The 15846-nt window shown below is 44.3% G+C and overlaps 1 protein-coding gene across 4 annotated transcripts in view; it reads right to left on the reverse strand.

Moving 5' to 3' along the window:
• HDAC9 (histone deacetylase 9) overlaps window positions 1-15846 on the reverse strand; it is a 504774-nt gene that overhangs the window by 295536 nt on the left and 193392 nt on the right. The gene's annotated exons all lie outside the window — the stretch shown is intronic.

A 15846-nucleotide genomic window follows, 5' to 3' on the forward strand; every position in this document is an offset into this window, starting at 1 on the left:
GCAAAGCTCAAAAGCGAGTCGCTCTATGTGGCAGGCACTCGGAGCTGTCTCCGGTCGTGCCCCTTGGCTAAATGTTTGACCAAATATAGCAGGCTAATTTTTAAGTTGATAATTTTGTATGGCCTGCGAATGATGTTATAAATATCCAAATGGCCCTTGGCAGAAAAAAGGTTCCCCACCCCTGGTCTAGATGGACTCTTGCTCTGCATCTAGCAAGGCTCTACCGACATTTGAAAGTTTTAGAAGTCATGAAGATAAGCCTGAATTTATACTATGTACTAAAAAAAAAAAACATTTAACGAGATTTTCGTTGTCACTGTGAATAATGCAAAATGTGTAAAGTTTCACACTAGCTTCCACAAGTATTTCAGTCAGCAGCTACCTTTAAGGTTCCCCCTGCTCTGGAGTTAAATACATACAGCAATGACATACTTTATTGCTGCAAGACTGTGTTCCATCTGGTAGCTGGGGATGGCACACGTTTGTCCGTTACCTGGAACAGGAGGCACACTTCATTGCTGCACTCCAGAGGCTTGCCTCTTAATCTACAGAAATAAGGACTATGTCCCTAGAAAAGTCTACTATGAGACTTCTGTTGAGGGTGTGTGCATGAACTAGGGATGCCAGCCTCCAGGGATGCTACTCATCTCCAGACTACAGACATCAGTTCTCCTAGAGAAAATGAATGCTTTGGACGATGGACTCTGTGGCATTGTACGCCAACTGAGGTTCCCTGTCCTCCCCAGGCTCGATCCCCAAATCTTCAGGGGTTTCCCAACCTGGATCTGGCAACCCTACCCTGCCATCCCCCACCAGGGGATGGGGGGACCTGGCAACCCTAGCATGAACCCAGATGGGCGGAGCTGCGCCTTGTAATTTCCCTCTTTCTCAGTTCCCTGTTCACTTGTCATCAGCTCTCAACAGTCTCTCTCTCTCTCTCTCTCTCTCTCTCTCTCTCTCTCTCTCTCTCTCTCTCTCTCTCTCTCTCTCTCTCTCTCTCCCTCCCTCCCCCTCATATTTCAGGAATCCTACAGGGGGGGTGTCCCCTGACTAATGCTTCACAGCCTCGGGAGCCTTTGCCCTTTAGAAGGGAGTTTGGAGGAATCAGAGCGACAGATAGGAGTCCATTTTGTTGCTGCGGCTGCTGCGGCCAAACAGGTATATTTAGCTGTTGCTTCTGGTGCTTCCCTCCACTCCTTCCTTGTGCTTTTTGTCTGGAAGCCTCTCCTGCCATATGCTCATGCTGTGTCTATATCCCTTAGCAGGGAAAGGGGGGGCACCCACCCTGCTGGCAATGGCCATCGTCAACTTTGGCTTGGCCCTGCCCACTTCTGGTCAGGCCTCCCTCACATCTCACCCACACCCTGTGTTTCCGCTGGAGCCAGAGACACTTCCCGACTGAAAGCAAGCCAAGCAGCAGCCAGGACTCAAGCAAACATGCCATCGCGAGCTTCCTGGAAGCATCGGAAGTGACTGGATGGCGCGCTCTGCTCACACCCTCCGCGGATAGACAACCAAATTAGCTACCCAGACGGCCACCTCAGCAGAGGATGATTGGAAGGACACTGCTCAGAGATGCGATGGCAGCCTCCCCTGCACAGTGATACTTTGGGTTTACAGGAACTTTTAATTATCCAATTAATTAATTTTCGGCAGCCACTAGACGTTCTCTTGCAGCCCACTGCAAGCATGTTTCAGTACAGGAATTGCTGTGGTGACACTTCCCAACACCGTGGGAGGTGGGGGGAAGAGGGGGATGTGAGGGTGGGAACATTACCAAAGCAAAAACACACTTTGACGAAGAATTAAATTCAGGTCCTCAGACGTTCGGGAAGTATTTCTAAGGCTTGGAAAGGGGTTTATTGCCAAAGGCAGAATTTCAGCCTGGTTTCCATGAGTAGGAACAAAGTCTGGAACACAAATAAGATGGGGAAGCATCTCTCTCTCTCTCTCTCTCTCTCTCTCTCTCTCTCTCTCTCTCTCTCTCTCTCTCTCTCTCACACACACACACACACACACACACACACACACACACATACTCCTCCTCTGCACTCTTCCTATGTTGACATCCCTGCCAAACCATTATGGTTCTATATTTAGACAGGATTGAGCTTCAGCATGCCAGCAAGGTTTAGGGAGAACAAGATCTGTGTTGGTTTTTCTCTCTACTTCTAAGAGGCACAAAGAACCGTGAAGGTTTCTGTATGGTGTCACGGTGTTAGTTCCCAATGGGAGTATTGCTTTTAGATGCAGTTTACAACCAGGATCATAATGAAATGCTCTTAGGTAAGAACTGCCCCAACTAAAACTGAACTAGTAGGATAGTCCCCCATTTGTCATTTAGAAAAACTGTCTGTTTGCCTCAGGTCATAGCAGCTACACAGAACACAATTTAGTCCAATAGTACCAATATCACAAGAGATGAGATGTCTTTTAATTTACGCAATGTGTGGGACCAGAATGACTTTAAAACTCCCTAATGGCAACTAGTAGGAAGTCGATCACTGCGACATTTTAGATTCTATTTCAACTGTAACTGATTTAGCCACAGAATTAGAGTTCTCCATATTGTTTGCACAGAAAGAAAATCTGCTATAGTTGTGAGCAGAATAGGGCCCATGGTGCAACATGGATCAGTTGACATTTCATCCAGTAGAGGGCAGTAGTACACAAGTATACCAGCCAGCTGTTTCAAAAACAAAAGCTATTCATTAGCCTCAGTGTCCAGATGCATATGTCAGAAGTATGTGGATCTGGACAGTTAGGGTCTCTTCCATATTAGAACACACACACACACACACACAATAGAACATTTGCCTGTTTAATTAACATTTTCTCAATTAGTTCACAACAAGGAAGAGGGAACTCAAAATCTAATAAGAACATTTAGGTAGTAGCATGATTCGTACACTTTTCAAACAGGAACCTGCAGCATAAATGCATAGTTGTTTTTTTAAAAAAAGCATGCATCAATATTGTTAAGCTTATGATCTGGAAAAAGAAAAAAGATATAAATGGTGGGAAATAGCAAGAGCCTTGTATTTTTTCTATCAATAAACAGATATAGGGTTTTCTTTTTTAAACATTTTGGAACAGCTATTGTGAATCCCAGAGCATAATTTGCATGCCTAGTTTTTGACCCAGATGGTATTATCTTGTGCCAACTCCTGGCTTTTGTTCTAATCACAAAAATTGCAAAAAATCACCCTTAAGTTACAAAAACTACCCTTGATTATAAATAATTGTCCCAGCCCAAGAAAAGAAAGCGGACAGCAAGATCCCAGCCCTTTCATCCAATTTATTCTGCAGCAACCCACATTCCATTTGTCTAGACTAAATATAGCAGCGTTTATACAAGAAATCAATAGTGCTTGGAGAGAGGAGAGCAAAGACATGAATATTTCATCAAACTCACAGAGAAATGGCAATCAGCAAACTGACAGCTCAGTGGAGGCTGACTCCTCCGGCCCTGCAGATAAGCCTTTGTTATTTGGACGATGGCTCATCCCCCTTCAAGTCACAGCCTTATCACAGGCGCGATTCTATTTTTAGCATTAATTGCATTGTAGGTGACAAAGGCTTATCATGTTTAAAGTGGAGAGATGGATTTTCTTACATCCGTTGTGCCACATAATAAGCCTCACCAGGGACGACGCAAGTTACTGGAGCGGTGCACACTCCAGCTGCTTTTGGGGCTTGTAAACCGAACCCCACAACTGGAGTGAAAACCTCTTCCCCTCCCCCAGAGTTCTCTGCACTCAGAGCTCCAGTTGACATACTCCAGATACTGAAACAAGAACAAATTACAAAACAAAGCACATACACATGGTAAAAAGAAACAAGATTTTTAAAAAATGGATGGTGGAAATTACATCAAAATGGCCCTACATATTTCTTGAGTTCTCTAATTTATCTCTTTTATGAGCCACATCTTCACAGGTACAATTCTTCACTCTGAGTTTTGATATAAATCTGGGACCATGTTTTCAAATGTTGCCTAAAAGTACTAAATACCCAAGTGTCTTGGTGACTGATTTAGTGTCTCACATTTTGGGCAGGTATCTAGTAAAAAAGGTAAAGGTCCCCTGTGCAAGCACTGGGTCATTCCTGACCCATGGGGTGATGTCACATCCCGACGTTTACTAGGCAGACTTTGTTTATGGGGTGGTTTGCCAGTGCCTTCCCCAGTCATCTTCCCTTTACCCCCAGCAAGCTGGGTACTTATTTGACCGACCTCGGAAGGATGGAAGGCTGAGTCAACCTTGAGCCGGCTACCTGAAACCAACTTCCGTTGGGATCGAACTCAGGTCGTGAGCAGAGCCTGGACTGCAGTACTGCAGCTTACCACTCTGTGCCATGGGGCTCTTTATCTAGTACAGAATGCAAAAAAGCCAAACCTGCAAGCCACGCTCAAGACAAGCACGATCCAAAGGACCTGTTCCATTAATGGTGGGGCCTTCTTCCAGAAGAACTGGCATGCTGTGCTTCTGAGAAGGCTCCTTGTGCTGAAGGTTGGGGGCTGCCATGGCATCATCTGTGCGATGATGCCACATCCAGTTTGTTTGGGGAAGCCTCGGACGACCACCCCAACGTGGGGAACAACGGCGCCAAAACAGGCTGACAAGCCAGGAAGCTCGTGGGTGTCAGGCGAGCCGGTGCCCCGTCCTCCTGCCAAACAGCTAATTGGGGGAAACAGCTGGTCAGCGGCAAGGCTGTGGGACGAGCGGAGAGGGCTGCTGAAGAGGGGGAGATTTGAGATTGGATGGTAGTTGTTAAACTTCCCTGGGTCCAGAGTAGGTTTCTTTAGGAATGGACTCACCCCTGCCCACTTCAAGGCAGGAGCGATCACTGAGGGCTAACGCACTTGCTGTTTGAAACGTTTATTGAGACATTTTATTCATTCAGTCTCTCTCAGGAAAGCATTTACTGTCTCCCAGTCCCAGTCAGCCAGCCCTCCCTGGCAGATTTAAGCAGCCAGGAGGGGCAAGGGTCATAAAAGCAGGTGATACCTCTCAAACCTCCAAGAATCCTGTCAGTATCCTCACATTCACATCCATTGAGGGGAGGGGGTTCTGCCAACTGATGGAATATACTTTATCAATGACAAAACCGATTAAGCATTAATTAACTAGTAACCACACCCAATGGTGCTATTACTGCAACAAATTAAAACACAATAAATGATTTAGAACGGGAAAGACATTGGCAGTTTTCATTTATAAAAATACCATATTACAGGCTGGGATCCAGAAAGGTCCCTGTGCATGCACACAGGGCTGGTAGTGGCTGGTTTTTACTTCTAGCAGCATCTCTTTGTGCTTCCTTTCACATTGTTCCAGTGTGCCCTTAACCTGCCAGGTGTGTGTGTGCGGCTTTTGGAACTGCTGCCTGCACATACGAAGCACGATTTTCAGTGCTTTGGATTCCACCCGTCATCATCATTATGATTATTAACACTTTTTGTAAATGTTTGCATATATGCCAAAATTCAGAAACAAAACAAACGTAAGCAGCGATGAGAACTTTGACATGTATCTCCCCTCCCCCCAAGAGTCTGAAAGGAAAATACAGACAACTACATACTTCTAAACTATTGTTAAGAAACACAGAAATGCCACATATCAGGTAGAAGAGCTGGCAACCTGAAGACAAATGCCTTTATTATACTGATCGGACCTGCTCTTTGGGTACATGCAAACAAATCCTAATAGCCGTATCGTGAATGTCTCCTAATTTTAATCACGCAAAGAAGCCCTTAAGGCCCACTGTGTGTTTGTAAAGTGCCTTCAAGTTGCAGCCGACTTATGGCGACTCCTTTTGGGGTTTTCATGGCAAGAGACTAACAGAGATGGTTTGCCAGTGCCTTCCTCTGCACGGCAACCCTGGTATTCCTTGGTGGTCTCCCATCCAAATACTGACCAGGGATGATCCTGCTTAGCTTCTGAGATCTGATGAGATCAGGCTAGCCTGGGCCATCCAGGTCATGGCTAAGGTCCACTCCTCTTCACTTAATGGGCACTAGGAAGTGAGAAGATTGGTCAGCTTCCTGTCCTGCATTCATGTTTTGGGGCCGTCTTCTGCAGAAAACCCGAGAGTCCGAGTGGAACAAATTAAAGATCCTAAGTCAAACCCACAACAATATGCCAACAGAATTAAATACTTGAAATATATCTTGGCCTCGATTATGTTTTTTTATATTTTAACGGACCCAACGTTTTCTACATCTTCCTGCCAACTGATTGAGCAATCGTCATTTCTCAAAGAGAGCTGGTTTTCCTTACAAGGAATCTGTGCATCTTTCATACTGCTAACTTATGCTATGGGCAAGATAAAAATAGGCCAGCGATAAATGTGGATTTAACCTTCAAATATACTTGAGTGCTTTAAAAGTTGCCATTATGCTGCCAGCTAGTTGGCATCAAAAACAAACATACATGCTAAGATCTCTGCTGATGGTGGTGGATGTTACTGCATCACGGAGATGAGCCGTGCCAGCACCACTTCCTGAGTTGCCGTGTGATGCCAATGAAACACCATGTGTTACGGTTGCCAGGCTCCGCTATTATAACTGACCTCCAGACAACCAAGATCAGTTTCCCTGGAGGAAATGGCTGCTTTGGAGGGTGGACTCTGTAGCATTACACCCTGTTGAGCTCCTTCCCCTCCCCAAACCCTGCCCTCCACCCCCAAGATCTCCAGGTGTTTCCCAACCGAGAGTTGGCAACCCTACCATGTGTTAAGACACAGCACCAGCAAAGTGCTGGAAGGACCTCCATATACAAATCCACTAGCAACAATACTGCAAAAAACTAAAGGAAAAAATTGTAAGGGTTCAAAAATTATGTATAGAAGGAACCCTTCACCCTTCCCAGACATTTCTCACCCCCTTCCCACCACAGTCCCTCAAACCCTCCATTCCTGAAGTTTGAGGATATGTTGCAACAGAAGTCAATGTGACACAATGTGTTGCAGCCAGTACTTTGGGGTACTTATACCACTTGCATATAGTATTTTTCAGATCCTAGCCATTATTGTGGATGTGATACCATTGGAGGGTCTTTTTCACAGGGCCATTTCATCATGTAATGAATACTACAAGAAAAGGCAACCAGTGGTCCCTTCGGCCTCTCAAATATGATTATGAAATAAGATCACTTGTTGTACATTATGCTAGCATAATATAAAAGACTGTTGTAATGATTATAATTTAACAGGTTTAGGCTTATAGTTAAGACCATATTTTTGGGTGGTGGTGGTGGTACTCACTGGTACTGAGTACTCGCACCTTTTAGGGAGCTCTCCCAAGCCCTAATAGGGGAATTGGTGGAAATTCATATGAGTAGTGGCACCTTTATTTTTTTTAAAAAGCACTAGTTAAGACAATGGGTGTTAATCACAAAGATGAGAACTTAAGGAAAGCCGAAAGCAAAAGGCAATTTGCATAAACAGCTCAAAATAGATGTTAAGAACTTAAAAAAATCACAATGATCATCTATTATAAAAACCAGAGGCCACTTGACTGATATCAGTGATATCAAGTTGTGAAGTATACCTGAACAGAAACTTCTCCATCTCCCCACGCATGAACCTATTTGCAAAAGGCCACAACTATCTTCAACTACTTTTTGCGCGCGAGCGCACACACACACACACATACTTCATAAACTGATTTACTATTTTTTGCCACTAATTTACTTCTGCAGTTTACTTCTGCTTCCTGGAAGAATGCCACATCAGCACACAACTGTGTCCTTAACACACTGGTTTGTTTTTTTGGAAGCTCAGTGTCAACATATCAGTGCTTCTCTAATTTGGCGTGTCATTTTGTTTGCAGAAGTCATCATGAGCACCAGAATGAAAGCTGTGTAGGCATCCACCATCTTAGCTGCCCCGTCCCCAACAGCTGTAGGGTACTTTGCATATGTAAAGCACCATGAGGCCTGGTGGCAAGTTCTCAAGCAGCATGCAGCAAAATGGGAGGTGCTGGATAGTGGCCAGGTCCAGACGGAGAGGATTGTCTATCAAAATGATATATATAAACTGACTACATAGTATGTAGATATGAATGTGAGGACAGGCAAGGAGTACTAATCGATTTGGTGGGATAGGTGTAGGTGAAGAATTGGGGGGATGGTATAGGGTAGATTTGATGGAGTTGATATAGGGTTGCTAACCTTCAGGTGGTACCTAGAGATCTCCCACTATTACAATTGATCACCAGATGACCAAAATCAATTTGCTTGGAGAAAATGGCTGCTGTGCATGGTGGATTCTATGGCATTATACCATGCTGAGGTCCCTCCCCCCCACAAACCCCACCCTCCCCAGATTCCACCCCCCAAATCTCCAGTTATTTCCCAACCTAGAGCTGGCAACCCTAGGTAGATAAGTGCTTTGAGGGTATAGGATGAGATCTCTATGGATCTTTTAGGATTATCATCTGAGAAAAGGAGGAGGAACTGTGGAAAACCTTTAAGGGAGAAGCATAGCTTTTCCAAATACAAGCAGAATGCTTGTGTGACAAAGCACTCAGCATAGGTTCAAAGGTGCTATTGCTATCTAACACCAGGCAATTCGACTCCTGTTCTCGTGAATCAATCCTCCCTAGAGATATCCCAGAATACCTTTCAACCCCAGATAAATTTCTGTGGGGCTGTTGTTTCTAAGATGGTGCAATATAAACTGAATAAGCATAAATGAAATTATTTTTTGTTCTTTTGTTTATCCAGTGTAAGCCACGACTCATGTGAGCACCAGCAAAGAGGTGGCGGTGATGTAGAAGGGCAACAACACAAACATTTCTGGCAGTAGTATCTCTTTATCATAGAGGAAGAACCATGGGGTCTAGGCTTACCAGGCCCTGTTGGTCCATGGGTGGGAGGTTTCTTGGAGTTTGCGGTGCACGCGCGCGCCTGGCTTTATTCGGACGTAATGTGGACGCTCTATGGAAACCATAGCGTTTCGGCCGAAGTTGCTAGAGCGTCCACGTTGCTTCCGGGTAAACTCAGAAGCAACGTAGGCTTGTTGTGCGTTCAGCTGGTTGGCAGGAAGCCCGGTGGATTGGCGGGATTTTACTCGCCACCACTGGGCACTTGGCAACCCTAATGGGGTCACTCATCTCAACATGGAGACTTCTCCAGGTGCCACCAGGAGGTTGGCAACCCTAGCTAAAGTTGAAGCTCAGTGAAAGCCTCAGTAATCTGAGAGATGAGACTCAGCAATAGTGGTTGGCAGACTGTATAGGCAGGGCAGCGTCAATAAAGCACTATCAATTTTTCATTAAACACCATTTCTCTTAGCTTCCCTTCTCATTATTTGCCACTGCTGTCGATCCAAGGGTTGCCATTTCCAGAAAGTACAAACACAGAAAGCTGTCTGTCTAGTTCATTTGTAATGGTCATCTTGCTAACAAGCAGGGTTTTGTTTTTAAAATTCTTATATAAGGATGAAATGTATCTAGAATATATCTATTTTATAAGGACAAGCAAGCAACAGGGGTTTCCCACTGGATGAAGAACTTTTACACAGACACAATTCTGAGTATGTATCATCCTGTGAATTCCAGAACACTCTGAACAAATTAGTCTGTAGTAATGGCTAGTATATTATTATATAGTATATTATACACAGCAATTTTAAAAATAAACTTGTTAATGGGAAGTATGACAAAAAAGAGCACTGTGTTTCAGAGAAATAAAAATTATTTCCTATTAATTGTTTTCTGGTTCTTGGCAAATCTAATTTTACAATTACATTTGTCTTCTTTCCCCCCTAGGGTTTTTTATGGGGGGGGGGATGTTAGGAATATTTTATAATAGTAAAAAATCTGTCTCTTCTCTCTCATTACTATTATTAAGACACTGCTTTTTAATTCAGAATTTGTAGTGTGTATGGGGAGCCTGTTTGCTCGGTTTTCCTAATTGTAGATACTCCCACTACCCCCCATGACAAGGCAATTGCAATGATAAAACATCATTATATTTAAATAAAAATAATTTCAGATGCATCTTCACCAGTAGACAGCAGATAGTTTCTCCACTCTGAACCTCCTCAATACTGTTCCTTTCCTTTCCTTTCTCCCTTAGAAGCTCCTTGACCCATTGATCTTGAACAGCATATACCTAATGTTTGAGGGATATAAGGACTGAAACAAATCTTGCCACTGACAATGTAGCCTTGGGATCCCTGTCACTTAGTAAAAAAGGCATTACGTCAGACACAGAGGCATTAGATTTATATGTTAAATGGGGAGAGATATAATGTGATCGAAGTTCCTCATAAAAGCGGCATTCCAAGAGGGCATGAGCTAATGAATCAATAGAGCCAATACTGTTCCTGCATATGACCATAAAAGTTATATTTATTAATAGAAATTCTGATGGTTCTAGTCCATGCTTAGCTGACCTCAAGCAAACTCAGTGTGGAGTAGTGGTTGAAGTGTTGGGACTGAGACTGGGGATACTCGGGTTCAAACTTCTGCCATGAATCTCTCTGTCAGCTGAGGTCTGTCATTTACTCTGTCTAACCTATCATACAGGGTTATTATGAGGATAAAATGAAGAAGCGTGGGTGCTGCTTTGTGCTTCTTGGAAAAAGGAGGGATAAAAATGTGGTAGACTTTCTAACTCTCTTGGATTTCCCTCTAACCCTCTTGGCTGTGACCCTGAAACCAGTGGCCTTAATTTTCCCCTAACTTAATTATTCTTTTGATACTTTTTCTCAGAACATATCCTTAATTCCTAAATCTGTGAACAAACCATATTTCATAGTTTATGAGTGGGGAACGCACAAGGACTTGTTGGGGGGGGGGCATCTCATTTTCCCCTCTCCCACCATTTCAACTTTCCCTTCCCTGAAAGCCCCTATATCCCCTCCCAATCCTGCTTCCTTCTCTCCATCCCACCCAACAGCCAACCTACCATTATACACCCCTGCCTTCCCTCCCTCCCTTCCCCTGGCAATCTCTCCCTGGGAAAACTCTACATGGTTCTGGGTGTTGGGCTGCCTGGTTGCACAGTGCCAAATTTGCAAGGACTTGTGGGGCGGGCATCTCTCTCCCTTATATCCCCCTACCCACACTATTTCTTCTTTTCCTTTTCCTGGCAACCTCCATATCCTCACCTTTCCATGCTTCCTCTTCTTCCTTCTCCACAACAGGGACAAAAAACAGCTTACAGCATTCTCCTCTCCTCTATTTTATCCACACAACAACTTGGTGATGAAGTTAGGCTGAGAATGTGTAACTGGCCAAAGGTCACCCAGTGAGCTTCCATGGCAGAAAGAGGACTACAGTCCAAAACTCTAACCACTATACCCCACTGGATTTCATGGGGTGGCTGCTGTTGAACAATATTAAGCAGCTGGGCCTGGGTAAGTCACGCAAGTTCATGTGTTAGTGACTTGCCCAGTGGTTGCTGTTGGGCCTGGCACGAAAGAGTCCTCGCTAAAAAACCTAAACAGTCCTGGAAAGGGCCCTGCCCTTTCTCCTGCCTTTTCCTGATAGAAGCCAAGACCAGCAATACTACTGTGGTTGCCCAGTAGCCACTGAAGGCATTCATTTCTTAAAGCTGCAGTTGCTATGTCTATTACATTTGGGAGTTTTAACTCTATGTTTGTTGAAAGATTGGTCTTGTCTGTCCATGGTTCCCATCTCCAGACTGAAGTATGTACAGATGGGGCCACATTGAAAACGAGATATATTTATATAAGGCTTTAATATTTATATACTGATACTTGCCCACAAGTTGCATTCAACTAGGGTTGCCAGCTCTGGGTTGGGAAATACCTGGAGATTTTGGGGGCGGAGCCTGAGAAGTGCAGGGTTTGGAGACGGGAGGGCCTTCAATGCCATAGAGTCCAATTGCCAAGGCAGCCATTTTCTCCAAGTGAACTGATCCCTATCAGCTGGAAATCAGTTGTAATAGCGGGAGATCTCCAGCCACCACCTGGAAGTTGGCAACCCTACATTTGCCACAGATCAAATTGACTAAGGCTGGATGCTACTGCATATAACATTCAGCCAAAAAAATATTTAAAAATCCCTAAACCCCCAACAGATGTTATTTCATGGATAACTCTAGAAATATGACATTCTACAGAGGAAAGTGTTGTGGGAAAACATGTCACTTTGGAGAACAGGAGCTACAATTTGGAGTCCAAAAAACCCTTTCCCCATTTTGACAAGGAATCATCCCTAATACATTTTGCAAATATCTGTTCTGAAGCACAATGACCATCCCTACAAACAGCCCAAATTAGTTTGACAAAGATGGCCTAAAGTGGAGCTCCAGCTGTTTTGTTTATCCTCAGGCATCTTTATCTCTACACATTTCACAGTCAGGCAATTTGGCAAGTATATACTTCCTGACAAAAACATGCTGGATCTAATAACAAAAGCTTCACATGAGAGCCTCCATACCCGTGATTTCCATTGAATCCACTACAAAAAGAAAGCCTAACTCTAAACCCCATCACCCGCATCCTGCAAGAAACATCCTTTCGGTGCATTGTATGGGAGTACTTGATATAATTCACATATAATGTATGTATAGGGTTTCCAGGTCCCTCTTCGCCACCGGCGGGAAATTTTGGGGGCAGAGCCTGAAGAGGGCAGGGTTTGGGGAGGGAAGGGACTTCAATGCCATACAGTTCAATTGCCAAAGCTGCCATTTTTCTCCAGGTGATCTGATCTCTATTGGCTTGAGATCAGTTGAATTAGCAGGAGATCTCCTGCTACTACCTGGCAGTTGGCAACCCTATGTATGTAGCCAAAACCCTTGTTGAATTGTGTCCACATGCAGCCACACATCTACAACAGATGGTAGATGTCATCAGTTCTGATGGCATTGATTGCCTAGTTAGGGGTAGGGTAAAGGGACTTAATCCCGCACCTTTTCTCTCTTCTCTTTTCTAACCCCTTCCATGTAAACGATGTGGGAAGAGCCAACATTGGCAAAATCTGTTTGGCAGGTACAGAAAAGTGTGCATTGGGTTCTAGTTTTTTGAAGTTTCTCATGATCTCTCTTTAGTATATCAGTATCTTGATTCTGAGAATCATGGTGGGCCAGTAATCTCAAGTGGGGGAAGTAACCAGAATAGACTGCATGTCATACTCCATCATCTTTTAGAAAATTAAAGAGAGAGAGAGGGACCAACTCTTCATAACAATCACCATTAGCTTGTGAATCTTTACAGTGCAGTCCTAAACAGGACTTCACTCCTCTAAGTCCATTTAAGTCAATGTGCTTTACAAGGGTATATCAGTGTTTAGGACTGCACTGCCAGTCATCTGAACAGAATAAACCAGGCCCGTGAACGCACTAGAAACTTACCTCGCTATTTACACGCGTCCAGTACAAAAGAATCCAATATGACTTTAAATTTCTGATCCCACCGCGCTGCCTTTCTCCACTGCATTTGAAAAGCCCAGGAACATGCAAGGAAAGCCCACAGAATTCAGAGCCGCAAACTCGCAGTGCGGACATGGCCCAGGTTCTGAAATAAACCAGGTACTGTGTCTTCTTCTGTGAAAGTAGCAAGTCCCGTTGGGTTTGGGTTCTTTAAATACTTTCGCCTAAATATATTGCCCAGGCTAGCCTGCTCTCGTCAGATCTCAGAAGTTAAGCAGGGTTGGCCCTGGCTAGTATTTGGATGGGAGAACTTCAAGGAATAGCAGAGTCATGATGGGAGGCAGGCAATGGCAAACCCCTCTGAATGTCTCTTGCCTTGAAAACCTCACCAGGGTTCGCCATAAGTCAGCTGTGACTTGACGGCACTTTCCATCACCAAACACAGTTATAAAAATCCTTCCAAAGGAGCCTGTTTGGGTTTCCTGTCCACCACATTCTGCTTTCACTTTGCCGGTGTGACATTTGGATAATTAATTAAACCTGTCTCTCAAGAAGGCGTTTGCAGTTTTTTGCACAATTTTCGCCCAGACCATTTTTCCCATGGAAGTTTTTCTATAATACTAATCACTGCTTAAGAGCAGTTAAAGAACAATAATTCATTCTGAAGAAAATGTCAGGGTGACCCTAAGAAGTGCTTTGTTTTTCTTCATGTTGCTCAATAACTTCTTCAGATCTTCGGAGACCACATTATTCATAAAAATCCCTGTGTTTCCTCTCATTTTGAGGGCACTATTTGAAACAGAGCAGAAGGAAGCAATACCACAAATATCCTGTTCTATTATAAAGACATGTTTAAGATGGCTTCAGTTGCAAGTTAGGCACACATTGAACTATAATATTAATCTGTACTAATGACATATATTTCAGAAGTTTAACAATGACTCAAGATATGCTTATTGCTGATGCAATGCCCAAGAGGATGCCCTTGGCCTTTTATGCATGGCTGTTTCCCTTGCAGTCACCCCCCCCCCAACTACTTTGGGGCTTTGTTTTAATTATGCATGCATTTCCCCACTGTCAGAGGTCGCCTCGTTCTCCCCATGCATTTTCACGCGGTTTGCCCATGTTTTCTGGATGCTGGCTAAACAGCGTCCAGAAAATGTGAGGGAAACACATGGGGAGATCGAGGTGACCTCTGATGGCCAGAAAAGTATGCATAATCAAAACAAAGCTCCAAAATAGTTGGGGGTGACCATGAGGGAAACAGTCATGCATAAAAGGCCTTTAAGAAAACTTGTGTAAAGATGGAACATGAAGTCCTCTTGGGAGAGCCAGTGTGGTGTAGTGGTTAAGAATGTTGGTTTGGAGTGGTGGCCTCTGATCTGGAGAACTGGGTTTGTTTCCCCACTCCTACACATGAAGCCAGCTGGATGACCTTGGGCTAGACACACTCTCTCAGCCCCAGCTACCTCACAGGGTGTCTGTTGTGGGGAGGGGAAGGGAAGGTGATTGCAAGCCACTTTGATTCTTCCTTAAGTGGTAGAGAAAGTTGCATATAAAAACCAACTATTCTTCTTTCAAAGGATTGGCCCCCTTTTAGAGGAGGCAGAAGAATACGTTTTAGGTGTGGAGTTGTTGACAACTTCGTTCCTTTAGTCCAGGCCACTATTTTAGACCGCTGTGATCCACTCCAGGACTTAGTGTGGATCAGGGGGAAAGAGTCACTGCAGCTCCACACAGGGGAAGAACCTAAATTGTTAAACTGCGCTCCTTTGAAATGATGCTGCCTCCTTATTCTGATGCCTGAAATTAAGGACACAACATTGGGGGTTTCTATGTATAGTAGTGGGTGACTTCTAATATATATATATATAGTTAGTGGTACTCCAAGGCTAGAAGGTGTTTCTTCTCTAAATAATCTTTTAGAAAGAGTAGAACATGCATGTGTGATGAAAGAGGGGTGTATGCTTATGGTGATGAACGTTTCTAAATTTCTAATTAATAACTTTTGCACATGAAATTGTCTTGTACTGCATCAGACCGTTCGTCCCTCAAGGCCAGCATTGCCACCTCAGACTGGCAGTGGCTCTCTGGGGTCTCAGGCATAGAAAGGTCTTTCACATCACCTACTGCCAGGGCCTTTTAATTGGAAATGCCAGGGATAGAACCTAGGACCTTCTGCATGCAAAGCAGAGGCTCTTCCACTGAGCCACAGCCCTACCCCACTGTTCCCACTGTTTATACTCTAAGTCATCACCACAATTTTATGCTGTTACCGTATATACTCGGGTATAAGCCGACCCGAGTATAAGCCGACCCCCACAAACTTGAGGCCAGAAAAGGGAATTTCTTATTGACCCGCGTATAAGCCGAGGGTCAATAAGAAATTCCCTTTTCTGGTAAAGCTGCGCTCTAAAATGGCGGCCGCCATTTTAGAGCGCAGGGAAGATCTTGCCCCTGCCCCAGGTCGCCCTCCCACCGGCCTCCCGGGACCTCC

The sequence above is a fragment of the Euleptes europaea genome, chromosome 11 (genome assembly GCF_029931775.1).
Source record: "Euleptes europaea isolate rEulEur1 chromosome 11, rEulEur1.hap1, whole genome shotgun sequence".
NCBI classification, from domain to species: domain Eukaryota; kingdom Metazoa; phylum Chordata; class Lepidosauria; order Squamata; family Sphaerodactylidae; genus Euleptes; species Euleptes europaea.